We start from the raw sequence: 14435 nt of genomic DNA, 5'->3' as shown, positions 1-14435 counted from the left end.
GCACCTTCGCAGGACGCGTCTCCAGGATGTGGAACTTGTTCACGGCCGCGGTGCCTCACGTCCAGGAGATGAACACACACAGTGTCAAACTGATGGCACATAAGTGGAGACAGACACTGCCAACTCCTCTGACACTCTTTGTGACGTGACACTCAGTGTAGTGCAGTGCGTGAATAGTGCTAGTGAAGTGAAAAGAACAGTGCTCCATTTACATGCTGACCATCTTGTATATTATCTATTTTTAAGTCTTGTAAATATTGTAGAGAAATAGATTGTAGTACCCTTAGAATAGGTAGCACACGACAGTGCGCCTTTGGGTACATGTTCTTCTGTATAAATTATGTTTAAATAAAAAAAAAAAAAAAAAGAGAGAGAGAGAGAGAGAGAGAGAGAGAGAGAGAGAGAGAGAGAGAGAGAGAGAGAGAGAGAGAGAGATTATCATATGTTATGGCTGTAAGAAAGTGGATGTAGATTAAGAAAGAAAAATGAAAGAAAGAGACAAGGAAGAAAAGAGAAAATGGAAAGAAAAAGAAAAAGGATGCAAGAGAGAGAGAGAAAAAGAGAGGGGGGGAAAGAAGAGATTACAAGGGTATTTGAAATGTAATTGGCAAGAACAAATAAGAAACATAAAAAAAAGAAAAAAAATTGAAAAGAAAAGGGAAACAGTCCAGTTAGAATTACACCAGATTATTTATGTCATCCCAAAACGATTACATGTTTCTGGAAGAGCTTCAGTTAAATTACTCCTCACTGTTCCTGCAGGCGGTGTATTCCAAATATTTACGACACACTGAAGGAAAAAGTGCTTCGCCTCGAGAGATTGAAAATGCTTTTGGTACAATCTCGCAGCCATTACTTCTTGTTAAGTTGGGGTGGTCTATGGCAAAATATTTATTCTTCTAGGCTGGTGTATCCCTTGAAATATAGATTACTTCAGGAGGAGGAAGAGAAGGAGGAAAAGGACGAGGAAAAGGAGAAAGAAGGGAAGGAAGTTGAGGAAGAGGTGTATGAGGACAAGAACAATAATAACGATAAAGGCAATTAAGAAAATTATACAAAGACGATGAAGAAAACGAGGACGACGAAACGAAATAGAAGACGAAGACGAAGAAGACGAAGACGAGGAAAACGAAGAAAGAAAAAGAAAGAAAATAAAAAACACACCAATCAGAAAGCCAACAACAAAAGAGATAACAAATCAAAACACAAGGAAATCAAGAAGGAATGCAAGGAAGGAAAAGGAAAACCAAGAAGACGAAGACGAGGAGATGGCCAAGTCAAGCAGAGAGAATCGAGGAATAACATAAGGAGAATCGAATCAGGGCGGAGGGGTGCAGCTAAATGGCAAACAAACACGATTACCATACAGGAGCATTATAGATTTGGGATCACACACACACACACACACACACACACACACACACACACACACACACACACACACACACACACATACATACACACACAGAATGGCACATAAAATGAAGCAAATGAGGGTAGATTAGAATAGATAAATGTTAGAGATACTGCTAATTTGGAGAAAGAGAGAGAGAGAGAGAGAGAGAGAGAGAGAGAGAGAGAGAGAGAGAGAGAGAGAACAGAGAGAGAGAGAGACAGAGGGAAAACAACAGAGCAAGACAAAGATGAAAGAAGACAGAAACAAAGAAAAAAATATTACAAGAGGTAGTAGAAGCAATAAAGTGCCATAAAACAAGTTGCACGAATCGCACCATAAACAACAATTTGCAAGTTTCCTGCAACTCTGGGGGGGCGACATTTTCACCAGCGGGAGAAGTATTGGTGTCTGGCAGAGGAGGGACGACGACGAGGAGGAGAAGGAGGAAGAGGAGGAAGAAGAAGAAAGGGAGGAGGAAGCAAAGGTGTACAAATATCGAAGAAGGGCAACGAGATAGTATAGGAAGTGGTAAGGGAGGCGAGGAAGAGGATATGTAGGAGAATGAAGAGGGAACAGAAGGTACTGGAAAAGGAGGAGGAGGAGGAGGAGGAGGAGGAGGAGGAGGAATGCATAAATGAAGAGCGATACAGGAAGACGAGAAGGAAGAGGAGGAATAATACTGTGAATACGAATACAAGAACAAGGAAGAGAAGGATTGCGTATATAGGATAACAAAGGAACAGTGCAGTAGGAGGAGGAGGAGGAGGAGGAGAAGGAGAAGGAGGAAGAGGAGGAGGAAGAGGAAGAGGAATTATGCGCGACAGTCATACAATACATAATGACCTTGCAATGCCAAACCCAGGGCACGGTAAAGCCATTAAGGGGAACACCTCAGGGACTAAACTGCTTTGCTTACCTCTTTGTTTATTGCCAACCCCAACCCTTAGCCACCACCAACCCTTCCCTCCTCCCCTAACACCACCCTAAACGTACTCCTTGTAATTGATTTGATGTGAATAATGCTTGTTTTCTGTTGATCAATGCACCAATTACAAGGAGAGCTCAGAGTATTCCTTAAGGTCCGACAGCCACGCATTCCCTGGGACACTACTCAAACTCAGACCAAGGAGCCACTTTAGTGTAGACTGTAGAGACTATACCTACATCATTACCCTCCTGCTTCCCTCATTCAGTGCCTCTATCTATAGTATGCCGTGTTCATTTCCTTCAACCGTCACTGCCCTTCACCTTGCCTCCGCCTCCTCCTTCCTTCGAAAAGAAACGAAAGGAAGTAAGGAAGAAATGAAGGAAGAAAGAAACGAATGAACGGGATGTGAGTAGAGAGAGAGAGAGAGAGAGAGAACGATAGATAATTGAATGATAGAAGTGCATGGAATAAATTAATGAAAATAGAGTGATGGGAAAAGGGATACGCGTGTGTGTGTGTGTGTGTGTGTGTGTGTGTGTGAGAGAGAGAGAGAGAGAGAGAGAGAAGCGTGAGCAACGATAAAGAAATAGATAATATAGTGAAATGATCCAAATATGATGAATAGAATGAATGCGAGTGAATGACTGACTGACTGAATGACTGACAGGATGGAGAGATAAAGTGAAATAGGATTTGAATGCAATGTAACGTTCAGTATTTATCCAATAAGACGATTGATTTATTAATGACGTCATTACTGAAGGAGGAGGAGGGGGAAGAAAAGGAGAAGGAGGAGGAGGAGGAGGAGGAGGAGGAGGAGGAGGAGGAGGAGGAGGAGAAGCACACTAATTCTCTTCCTTTCACATAGATATCCGTTACTTTAATGTTCACCACCAGTTTTGAATCTCCTCTCCCTTCTCTTCTCTATACAAAACAACATTTATGAAGCTAGGCGTTTTGAGTTGTCTTTGCCACTTTTTTCTTCTTCCACCACTTCCCCACCCCACTGCTAACTCTGCACGGAGATCCTGTCAATTTTTTATGGAATATATTTAACATTATAGAGGAGTTACACCAATACTGATATTTTAGATGATAGAATTAATAGCATTAGTCTTATTTCCTCTTCTTTAACTGACTGCCTTTTGCCTCTCTTTCCTTTTCGGATAAACTCTACAACTCCCTGCCTACTTCTCTATTTCCTTCTTCCTGAACTTGAACGTTTTCAAGATGGAGCTTTCAAGACACTTGTCATTCGCTTTTTAAGAATTCTTTTGACTTTTCTTTGGGAACTGACACTGTAGTGGGATACTCTTGCTTCTCTTCCTCCTGGCAATCGTCCATCTCAATAATTGTTACTTTTCTCTGTTCCTCCTCCAGCCTCCACTCATTGTTCACTCTCGCCTCCCCAAACACCTTCCGCACAGTTTCCACCGACATTCCTCTTATTTCTTTTCAATTTCTCTTGGTCTCTCGCCCTCTTCCTCATTCAGTTCCTCTTCTTCCATTTTTCGACAGTTTCCCTTCCTCTTCATCATTTTCCTCCTCCTCCTCCTCCTCTTCCTCCTCCTCCTCCTCCTCCTCCTCCTCTTGCTACCACACCAGCCCACGCTCCACAAATAACTCTAAACGCGCAAGTTGCTGCTCTATTTTTTGTCCACCCAAGTCCCTTTTTGGCGGAAACAATTGGAAAACATTTTGGATTTGTTGCGTCGCAGCGATTTTTGTGTCCTTGTCCCCGCCCGCTACCCATTATCCCTTACCCGCACTCCCCTCCCCTCCCTCTGCTACCCCTCCATTCCCTCCTCCCCTCCCCTAGACTGGATATTTTTTTTCTTCCTATCTTTTATTCCTTGATAGACCGTGTACTTTTTTCTGTTTTTTTCCGGCATTTTTTTCTTTGTATGTGATGATGAAGCGAGGAAAATATCACAGCTTCATCTTTATTGTTATTGTTGTTGTTGTTGTTGTTGTTGTTAGTGGTGGTGGTGGTGGTGGTGGTGGTGAAGGAGGTGGCGGCAGTGGTTGTTGTGTTTTTGTTGTTGTTGATGAGGTACTGCATCATTGGAAAATTAGCAACAAAATGTCTCTCTCTCTCTCTCTCTCTCTCTCTCTCTCTCTCTCTCTCTCTCTCTCTCTCTCTCTCTCTCTCTCTCTCTCTCTTGCTGTATATTAATATGGAAACTTTAAAAAGATCTCATTGCTACTATAACACTGCTGTTAACACTTTTCACTCAAATCAATATTTTCTTTTCTAATTAAGGAAAGAAAAATAGACTAAACATAGGCTCATTAATCTAAATAACGAAAAAATATGAAAAAATTAAAATGTATCTACTTTTAGGACATACACACACACACACACACACACACACACACACACACACACACACACACACACACACACACACACACACACACACACACACACACACACACACACACACACACACACCTGTTGTTAACCCTTCAGGCCACTTGTTCAGGTAAGGTGTCTGAGAGGGAGGTTCTTGTTTCCGTCCAGCCCTGTGCCCACCCAAACCTATGTCACATAAAGAGAACAACTGTGTGCTGCTCCCTCAGTCACCACCACCACCACCACCACCACCACCACGACACCCACCAGGGTCTTGTTGTGGCCACTTCGCCTTCGGAACAGCCATGATTTGACAGTTTTTCTTTCCCTTCTTTCTTTCATCCTTTCTTTTTAAGGCAGGGTGGTAGCTAGGATTGGGATGTGGGGACAGGAGAGTGGAGGGGAGAGTAGTTGAAGAAGCAGTAAGAATTTGTGATGAAATGCTTGCAGTTCTCTTAAGGTAAAATGTTTTCACCTTGAGGTCAAAAACGTTTTTCTTTTTCTCTCTCTTTCCCCTGAGGCTGACGTTCTTGTCCCTCGCGACGTCGAGTCTTTCCAAGGGCACGTTTTCTACGTAATATTTTGGCGTCGTTGACAGGAAACATTTAGTGGCTTTAAAGAAAGGTGCTGTTGATGTTTACCTTCACCTCGAAGTATTGAAAAGCTGCAATTTTAGAAGTAAACACATAAAGACATTCAGTTTAAAAAGAGCTGACTACATATCATTTTTTCTTTTCATTTTGCACCATTGGGTGATCTCCACGTATACAAAATTATAAATGGTGGACCATGTGAACTTGTTTACCAACAATATAATTCACCAGCGAAAAAATACCGGCAAAAGAAGCAGACACAAAATTCATTGGTATCAATATAGGTTTTCTTTATTCTGGCTTTTCCTCTCTCTCTAACCATATTGCGTTCTTATTTCAAGATACGTACTACAGTGTACTCAACGGGATATTTACGAGTGAAACACGGTCGGTTCTTCAGCGTCACACAATAAACATATATACACAAAACTCACTGTTGTCAATATCAATCTTGTTTACTTTCGCATTCTCCTCTCTCCCTCTACTGCTTCACTATGTTCACAATTCAGGCAGATGCAATACACAGCCGAAAATTTACCAACGAAACAATCTTTCTTTCGCTTCACATATATAGGAACCTCAAAACCTTACGTATTATTCATTCAGTTCCATCCCAGCATTCCTTCGCCTTCTGTATCCTCTATTTACACCCAAACTTGAAGATAAAATAAAAATGCTAATTCTCCGGTCCTCCAGCCTCCTCCAGCCTCCTCCTACGCACTGCAACCAAACAACGCCTAAGAAAAGGAGAAATGTGCCAAGTGCTTCCTTCCCTGCGCGGGCTGAGACGCGCGGCACCCTGCAGGCTCAGAAAGGGACTCAGGAGAGGTGAAGGGGAAGGACACCATGGTAGTAGCAGGTCCAGCTGGTGACTGCTGCTGGGGACTTCTGTTTACGCCCTTTATTTTACAGATTAGTTTCACGGTGGACGATTCTCAGTAAACACAAACACACACACGCTCGCACACACGCACACACACACACACACACACACACACACACACACACACACACACACACACACACACACACACACACACACACACACACACACACACACACACACATACAAACACACGCGACTGTAGCAGAAACAGTCACTTCAGCACTTGTTTCTGCACACACACGCCACGGACACACACACACACACACACACACACACACACACACACACACACACACACACACACACACACACACAAACAAACATTTAACCTGCCTGCCGCCATCTGAGACCCAAGAGGAAGAATATCAGTACACGATCTGCATTAATTAAACTGCTTCTGTTTGGAGGCCGTAGGGCGTGGAGGACGAGGAGCAGGAGGAGGACGAGGAGCAGGAGGAGGAGGAGGAGCAGGAGGAGGAGGAGGACGAGGAGGAGGAGACTATTCGAAAGTGTTGGACCAGAGAGAAGAGAGAGTTGAGAGGGAGAATGAAAGGAAAGGCGAGAGGAAAAGAGATAGGAATGAAAAGTATTTCAGAGTGTGAAAGAAGAAAGCGAGTGAAATTGACAAAATATACTAAGAGAGAGAGAGAGAGAGAGAGAGAGAGAGAGAGAGAGAGAGGAATGAAGGAATAAAGAAATGAGGAATGAAGGAATGAAAGAAGGAAGGAAGGAAGGAAGAAAAACGGGGAGGAAATAAGGAAGGAAGGAAGAAAGGAGGGAGGAGAAAAAAAAAAGAACGAGATAGAAGAATACTGTTACTACTGATTAAACTGACAGTAAAAACAAAAAGTTACCTCCTCTCCTGCTCCCACATACACAATTAGACAACAGGCACCTTAGCACCATAATATTTCACTCTTTTGGTATTAATATGTATGTACTAATGAGATGAACACGTGAACCACTCTTACCCTCGCTTTCCTGGACCAGAAGTAGCATAAATAGTATAGAGAGAGTGGCGGTCCATAAATGGTACTCGAACCTTAAGTACTTTCGTTTCTGTCCAGAGTGATGTGAAGTCTGTTAATAAATGCCATACTATTGTTGTCTGGCAGTTAAAAGAATAAGACGTCTAGCCAAAGTGTATAAAAATGTGAAAAAGACCGTCCCAAATGCTGCGCCCAAATAGATAATTATAGGAAACTGCGAAAAAGTTGGCCGATTTAGTTTCAGGAGTCTCATGATAGTCCTCCTTTGAGACCGTTCAAATGGTACACAGGAGGGAAAGCAAACACAATCAGGGAGTTGCAGATTGTGCCAGTGTGCGGGATGAAAGAGAGAAGATAGTGAAGATGAAGATAATGAAAAAGAAATAATGAAGAGTGGAAATACATTATTTTTTTTTTTTGTCAGTTTAAAACATCATTACATTTACAGAAAATAAATTGGCTAGCAACTTATATCATCTATCAATAATCTTTTTTTTGGAATAACATAAAACTTTTCTTTTATTTTATATATATACTTAATTCCTTCACACTCATGGTCTTGGGTCACACGCCACAAGTAACAACATGGGCAGCTGCGATGAAGCTCCCTACACATCCTCTCCACGCCTCGCCTCACCTTGCCATTGCCAGCCATTAAAACTCCACAGCAGAGAAATGAACCTTAACTGCTTCCTTCACGCATCTCCTCCACTGCCTGTCTGCATCACACTACCAAACCATGACGGAGAGGACACAAACATCCATACCATACTTCCAACATACATACATACATACATACACTATTTGCACTACTTTTGACTAACCCACCGCTTCGTCAGTATCTAATGGAAGCTTTGCAGTGGCTGTGTTTACTTGGCAGCTGCTGGTTCGTCCTCAGGCAGTGTTTACAATGTCTGCCTCTCATCGACAAGGTCAGATTTCGTTCCCTCCACGTGCCTCCAGCTGAACTGCAACTGCAACACTAAACCACTCTCTCACTCACTTACTCACTCGCTCGCCAACTCACTCACACACTCACTCGCTTGCTTGCTTGCTTGCCTGCTTGCTAATTCACTCTGTTCGCTCTTCCACGGTATATCCACTTCCCATGTTCCTGTATTGTAAAGAGGCTTGCTTTTTTTTTTCTTTTCTATTTCAGTTGTGGTTTATTTGTTTGGTTTTAGATAGATAGGTGATAGGAAGAGAGAGAGAGAGAGAGAGAGAGAGAGAGAGAGAGAGAGAGGGGGGGAACTAGGTACAGAAGCTGAATGACAGATAAATATATATATAATGCTATTTCAATTATGCATTTCAACACAGGAAAAAAATATATAAATCAACAAATGTGGACGAATACGACTATAAGGTATTTTATATTCACACTAAAAATATATTAACGAATTAACGAATACACATAAATGGACAACTAAACGTAACTTTCATAACGCAGACTTACGTTCACATAAAAAAAAAAAAATAATGAATATGCAGTTGAATACGTTCGTAAATGAATTACAACATATTTCATCAAACACCAGATAAAACAAATAAATGAATAAATAAATGACTGATATGGCTAAACGAATACATGAATACACAGCAGATAAATAGATAAGTAAAGAAATGAAGAACAAATATACTACCTAGATAAATCTTTAATCAACTACCAACATAAACTAATAAATAAATAAACACATAAAAACGTTCAATATCACACTGAATATAAGCATAACATTAACCCAAAACATAAAAATTATACAAAAAAAAAAAAAAACGTTTCATATGCACAAACACGGGCGTGGGCGGCGTGTGTGGGCGGCACCTACACCTCTAAAACCACCACATATTATTCATATATTTTTTTTATGTAAGAGGGGAAAGCTGGCCAAGGGCAACATAAAACGAAAAAAAGGCCCATTTAGTTGCCAGTCTCAGTACAGGTCCGAGAGAGTTAGCTAAATAAGAGCGGTAAATGTCTTGAAACCTCCCTCTTAGATATAGCTAATTTATAGGAAGTTGGAAATACAGAAGCAGGATTGGGGTTAAAGAGTTTACTAGAACTAGGTATGAATGATTGAGAGTACTGGTTAACTCTTGCATTAGGAGATGGACAGAATAGGGTAAAGATGAAGGAGAAGGTCTTGTGCAGCGAGGCCACAGAAGGAGGGGAGACATGCAGTTAGCAAGATCAGAAGAACAATTAATATGAAAATAGCGGTAGAAGAGATGCAGCATTCCGGCGGTGAGAAAGAGGCTGAAGACAGTCTTGTGGGTAAATCTTGCTAACGAGGGCCGGATATTTAGCGCCTCGTGGTGTGAAGGGAGAGGCGAGGTAGCGGGGTTGTGCAGGGGAAATTCAAGGCACAGTAACACCTCTTCCGTTTTACTCTGTGTTAAGAATATTGGGTGTTTTGATAGCTTGTCTTATGCATGTTGTTATTTTTGCTTTTGCTTATTTTATCTATACTGTTTTCTATTTTTCATCCCATTTATATATCCTATTTTGCTACTTTCATGAGATTATTCGTTATTCTGTATCTAATTTCCTGATTGATTCCTTTTCTCTTTAATTCTCTTTGTATCATTATTTATCCTTCTATTTCCTTCTTTTGCAATGTCTACCTATTCCTCTCTTCCACAAATCATCATTACTATTTGTTATATTCAATCTTTTCGCTTATTCCTCTTCCTAATCCATCCCTTCTACTATTACTATTACTACTACTATTCGTCATATAACATTCCAACCCTATCTCTCTCTCTCTCTCTTTATCTTTTTCCTATCTCTTCGGTGATAATTCTACCCACTGCCGTTAAAATATGCCTTTGTAGCAGCCTCCATGTAACGCCACAGTAACGTCTATGTAACTGTGTATTGGTGTAACACTGCAATGCCGGTGTTACATTATACAACATGATACGTACGGCTGAGGTCACACTGCGGGGAGATATGGAGAGGGAGGGGTAGATGATGGGCAGAGGGAAAGAAGAGAGAGAGAGAGAGAGAGAGAGAGAGAGAGAGAGAGAGAGAGAGAGAGAGAGAGAGAGAGAGAGAGAGAGAGAGAGAGAGAGAGAGAACATACAATTGACGCAAATTAATACATGCATAAATGCCATTTTCAGAGAGAGAGAGAGAGAGAGAGAGAGAGAGAGAGAGAGAGAGAGAGAGAGAGAGAGAGAGAAAGAGAGAGACAGATAACGAAGATAACTCATTTGCTATCGAGCGTTCAATCGTTTCGTAATACATGTACGTACATATGTATATGAATTTATTGCATTTGCCTCACATTTATTTCATCCATTTTGCAGATTTATCAGATTTACCTTATGCAGTTATTTCATTTCAACATCGAAAACACCACAGCAGCAGCACAAACAACACCAATAACAGCAGCAGCAACAACAATAAAAACAACAACAACAACAACAACAACAACAACAACAACAGATCTGTCCTTCAGTCTCACTCTCCTTTCCTTCCTTAATTTCACTCTCAATCCTAAAACAATAACTTATTCAATCTCTCCATTCTTTCTCCTTTTCTTCCCTTTTCTTTGCACTCCTACACCTACAGTAAGTACATAAGCTAAGTCCACAATTATCACTTACTTCTTTCTTTCTCCTTCCTTTCTTCTTTACTTCCGCCTACATGTAATTTCACTTCATTCATAAGACAACTATCATCTTTCCTTAACTCCTTTCCACCACTTGTTTTCCTTCCTTCAATCATTCCTTCCCATACTCAAGTACATAATCATCCACTTCGCTCCCTTCTCCCATTCCTTCATTCATTTCTTATCTATCCACTTCTAGAGCAATTCATCTCCCTCCATCCGTTCCCTTGCCTCTTTCATACCTTCCTTCATTCCCACACCCAAGCACAATGTTATCATCCACTTCACTAGACACATTTGTAAGCACGTACACACCTCACAGATCCACATAAATCCACATGATTCTGCCAATCCACTTACTAACACACATACACACACACACACACACACACACACACACACACACACACACACACACACATCTAGACTTGTTTATTCAGGTACCAGTTAATCCTATCAAGTTTTTTCACTGTCACGTAATCTGTTTGAGTTCCTATTGACACCTCTCTCTCTCTCTCTCTCTCTCTCTCTCTCTCTCTCTCTCTCTCTCTCTCTCTCTCTCTCTCTCTCTCTCTCTCTCTCTCTCTCTCTCTCTCTCTCTCTCTCTCTCTCTCCTATTTATTTGATTACGGAGGCGTGTGTGAATGCCATACGCTTCGAGTGTTTAGAGGAGGAGGACGGGGTAGAGGAGGAGGAGGAGGAGGTGGAGGAGGAGTTGGAGGAGGAGGAGGAGGAGGAGGAGGAGGAGGAGGAGGAGGAGGAAAATGAGGAAGAGGAGGAAAATGATGAACAGAAAGAAAGAAAGAAAGAAAGAAAGAAGAAGAAGAAGAAGAAGAAGAAGAAGAAGAAGAAGAAGAAGAAGAAGAAGAAGAAGAAGAAAAGAAAGAAGAAGAAGAAGAAAAGAAGAAGAAGAAGAAGGACAACAACAACAACATCAACAAGAACAACAAAAGAAGAAGAAGAAGAAGAAGAAGAAGAAGAAGAAAAAGAAGAAGAAGAAATAAAAATCGAAGAAATAAATAAACGAAGATATTGGAGGAAGTAGGAAGTAAAAAATAAAAAGAAAAAAGAAAAACCGAACGTAGAAATAGGAGAAACGAAAGAAGAAGAAGAAGAAGAAAAGAAAAAGAATAAATAAAAAACGAAGAAAATAGGAGAAATGGAAAAGGAATATGCGAAAGGACATTGGAAGAAGAGGAAGAAGAAGAAGAAGAAGAAGAAGAAGAAGAAGAGAAAATGAAGAAATGAAAAAATGAACATAGAAATAGGAGAAATGGAAGAGGAAGAGGTGAAAGGACATTGGAGGAAAAAGAAGATGAAGTAGATGATGTAGCAAAGAAGAAGAAAAGGACGAAGAAGAAGAAGAAGAAGAAGAAGAAGAAGAAGAAGAAGAAGAAGAAGAAGAAGAAGAAGAAGAAGAAGAAGAAGAAGAAAAAAAAAAGAAGAAAAAAGAATAATAATAATAATAAGAAGAAGAAGAAAGAGAGGAGGAGGAGGAGGAGGAGGAGGAGGAGGAGGTGTGAGAGAGGGCACTTGGCACACGTCAAATGGCTGATGACGAGCATATCGCCTTCAATATTTGACGGTACACGACCATTATGCCTCCTGCCGCCGCCTCACGTCCTACTGAACGAAGGCCGCGCCGACAACCACCACCACCACCACCACCACCACCACCACCACCCACCGCTTCCCTCTCCTCCTCCCCCATTATTGTTCCCAGCGATACGTGGTTGCCTCCCAGTATCGCTGACGATGGTTATTACTATTATTATCATTATTATCATTATTATTATTATTATTATTATTATTATTATTATTGATTAGCTGGTTATGATTGGTTGTGGTTTTTATTATATATGTGGTGGTTATGTTAGTTCAAGTTAGGAGTAGTAGTAGTAGTAGTAGTAGTAGTAGTAGTAGTAGTAGGAGGAGGAGGAGGAGGAGGAGGAGGAGGAGGAGGAGGAGGAGGAGGAGGAGGACGACGACGAGGAGGAGGAGGAGAATGAGAAGAAGAAGAAGAAGGAGGAAAAGAAGAAGGAAAAGAAGAAGGAAAAGAAGAAAGAGAAAGAGAAAGAGAAGGAGATGGAGAAAGAGACGAAAGAGAAAGAGGAAGAGGAGGAGGAAGAGAAGGAGGAAGAGAAGGACTTCACTAAGGAAATGCAAAAGAGACAGCAAGAGACCTATCATCATCACACACACACACACACACACACACACACACACACACACACACACACACACACACACACACACACACACACACACACACACCCTCCTCATTCAGCCCCATTAAAGGAAGAGGAACATCTCTCATCCCATTAACCATTACACATGACACCCATTACTCAGCCATTACCATCAGTGGCCACCCCCTTCTCATTCCCCTTCCCGCTCATCTCACCTCCCACCACCTCTCGTTTCCTCCCCCATTAGCTTCCACCTTTGCATTCCTCCTCCACTTATTCCTTCTACTGTTCCTCATCTTCTCTTTTCTACTTATCCTTCTCTCTCCTCCTTTTCTTTCCTCCTCACTCCTCCTTCAGTATATATTTTCACTCTTATTCCTAAAATCCTCCTTCTCCTCCTCCTCCTCCTCCTTCCTCCTCCTCCTCCTATTTTTCCTCTCCCTACTACTCCTCTCCTTCCCCTCCTCCTTTCCTTTCTCCTCTCCCTCCTCCTCCCCTATCTACTCTCTCTCTCTCTCTCTCTCTCTTCCTCCCCTTCCCTCTCCTCCTCCTCCCCTTCCTGCTCCCCTTTCTTCTCTCCTTCCTTCTCTCCCTCTTCCCCTCCTTCTCCCCTTTCTCCTCTACTCCTCCTCCTCCTCCTCCTCCTCCTCCTCCTACTACTACTACTACTACTACTACTACTACTACTACTAATAATAATAATAATAATAATAATAATAATAATAATGATAAACGGTATAATGACGTTCCCGTGTTTCATTGGTAGACACTTCATAATATTAGAAGATATCAACACCATCAACATCATCGAGAACATCATCAGCAACATCATCACCACCATCACAATCAGCACCACTCTTTTCATTACCATCATTTTTATTTCTAGCATCACTACGACCAGCACCACCACTACCACCATCATCATCACCACCACCACCACCACCACTACTACTACTACCACCTCTATTGTAACTACCACCACAATATTTTTAGTACTAACCCCAGTGCTACTAACTAACGCCACAAGTATTTTGCATCACCACCACAATCATCATTATAACAACTATTACCAACACCACCTTCACCATCATAAAATCTATTCGCATCATCATCACCACCACTATTTATTTCCTTATTACAACACCCAAAATCATGCCGTAACTCACCACCACCACCTTCATCACCACCACCACCACCACCACCACCACCAATACCATCACTATTAAAACCAATATCATTCATTATCATCAACACCACCACCATCGCCTTCACAATCTTAAATACACACACATAACCACAAACACCACCACCACCACCACCACCACCACCACCACCACCATCACCACCACCATCATCACCATCATCACCACCACTGCCACCACCCCTCCCCAGCTCCTAAAGCAGTACATCTTAATACAGGGACATCCAATTAACGCCCTTGGGTAAACTGGTCACAGAGGACACATTCAGAGAGAGAGAGAGAG

The sequence above is a fragment of the Portunus trituberculatus genome, chromosome 50, assembly GCF_017591435.1.
Source record: "Portunus trituberculatus isolate SZX2019 chromosome 50, ASM1759143v1, whole genome shotgun sequence".
Taxonomy (NCBI): domain Eukaryota; kingdom Metazoa; phylum Arthropoda; class Malacostraca; order Decapoda; family Portunidae; genus Portunus; species Portunus trituberculatus.
This window is presented reverse-complemented; position numbering follows the sequence as displayed.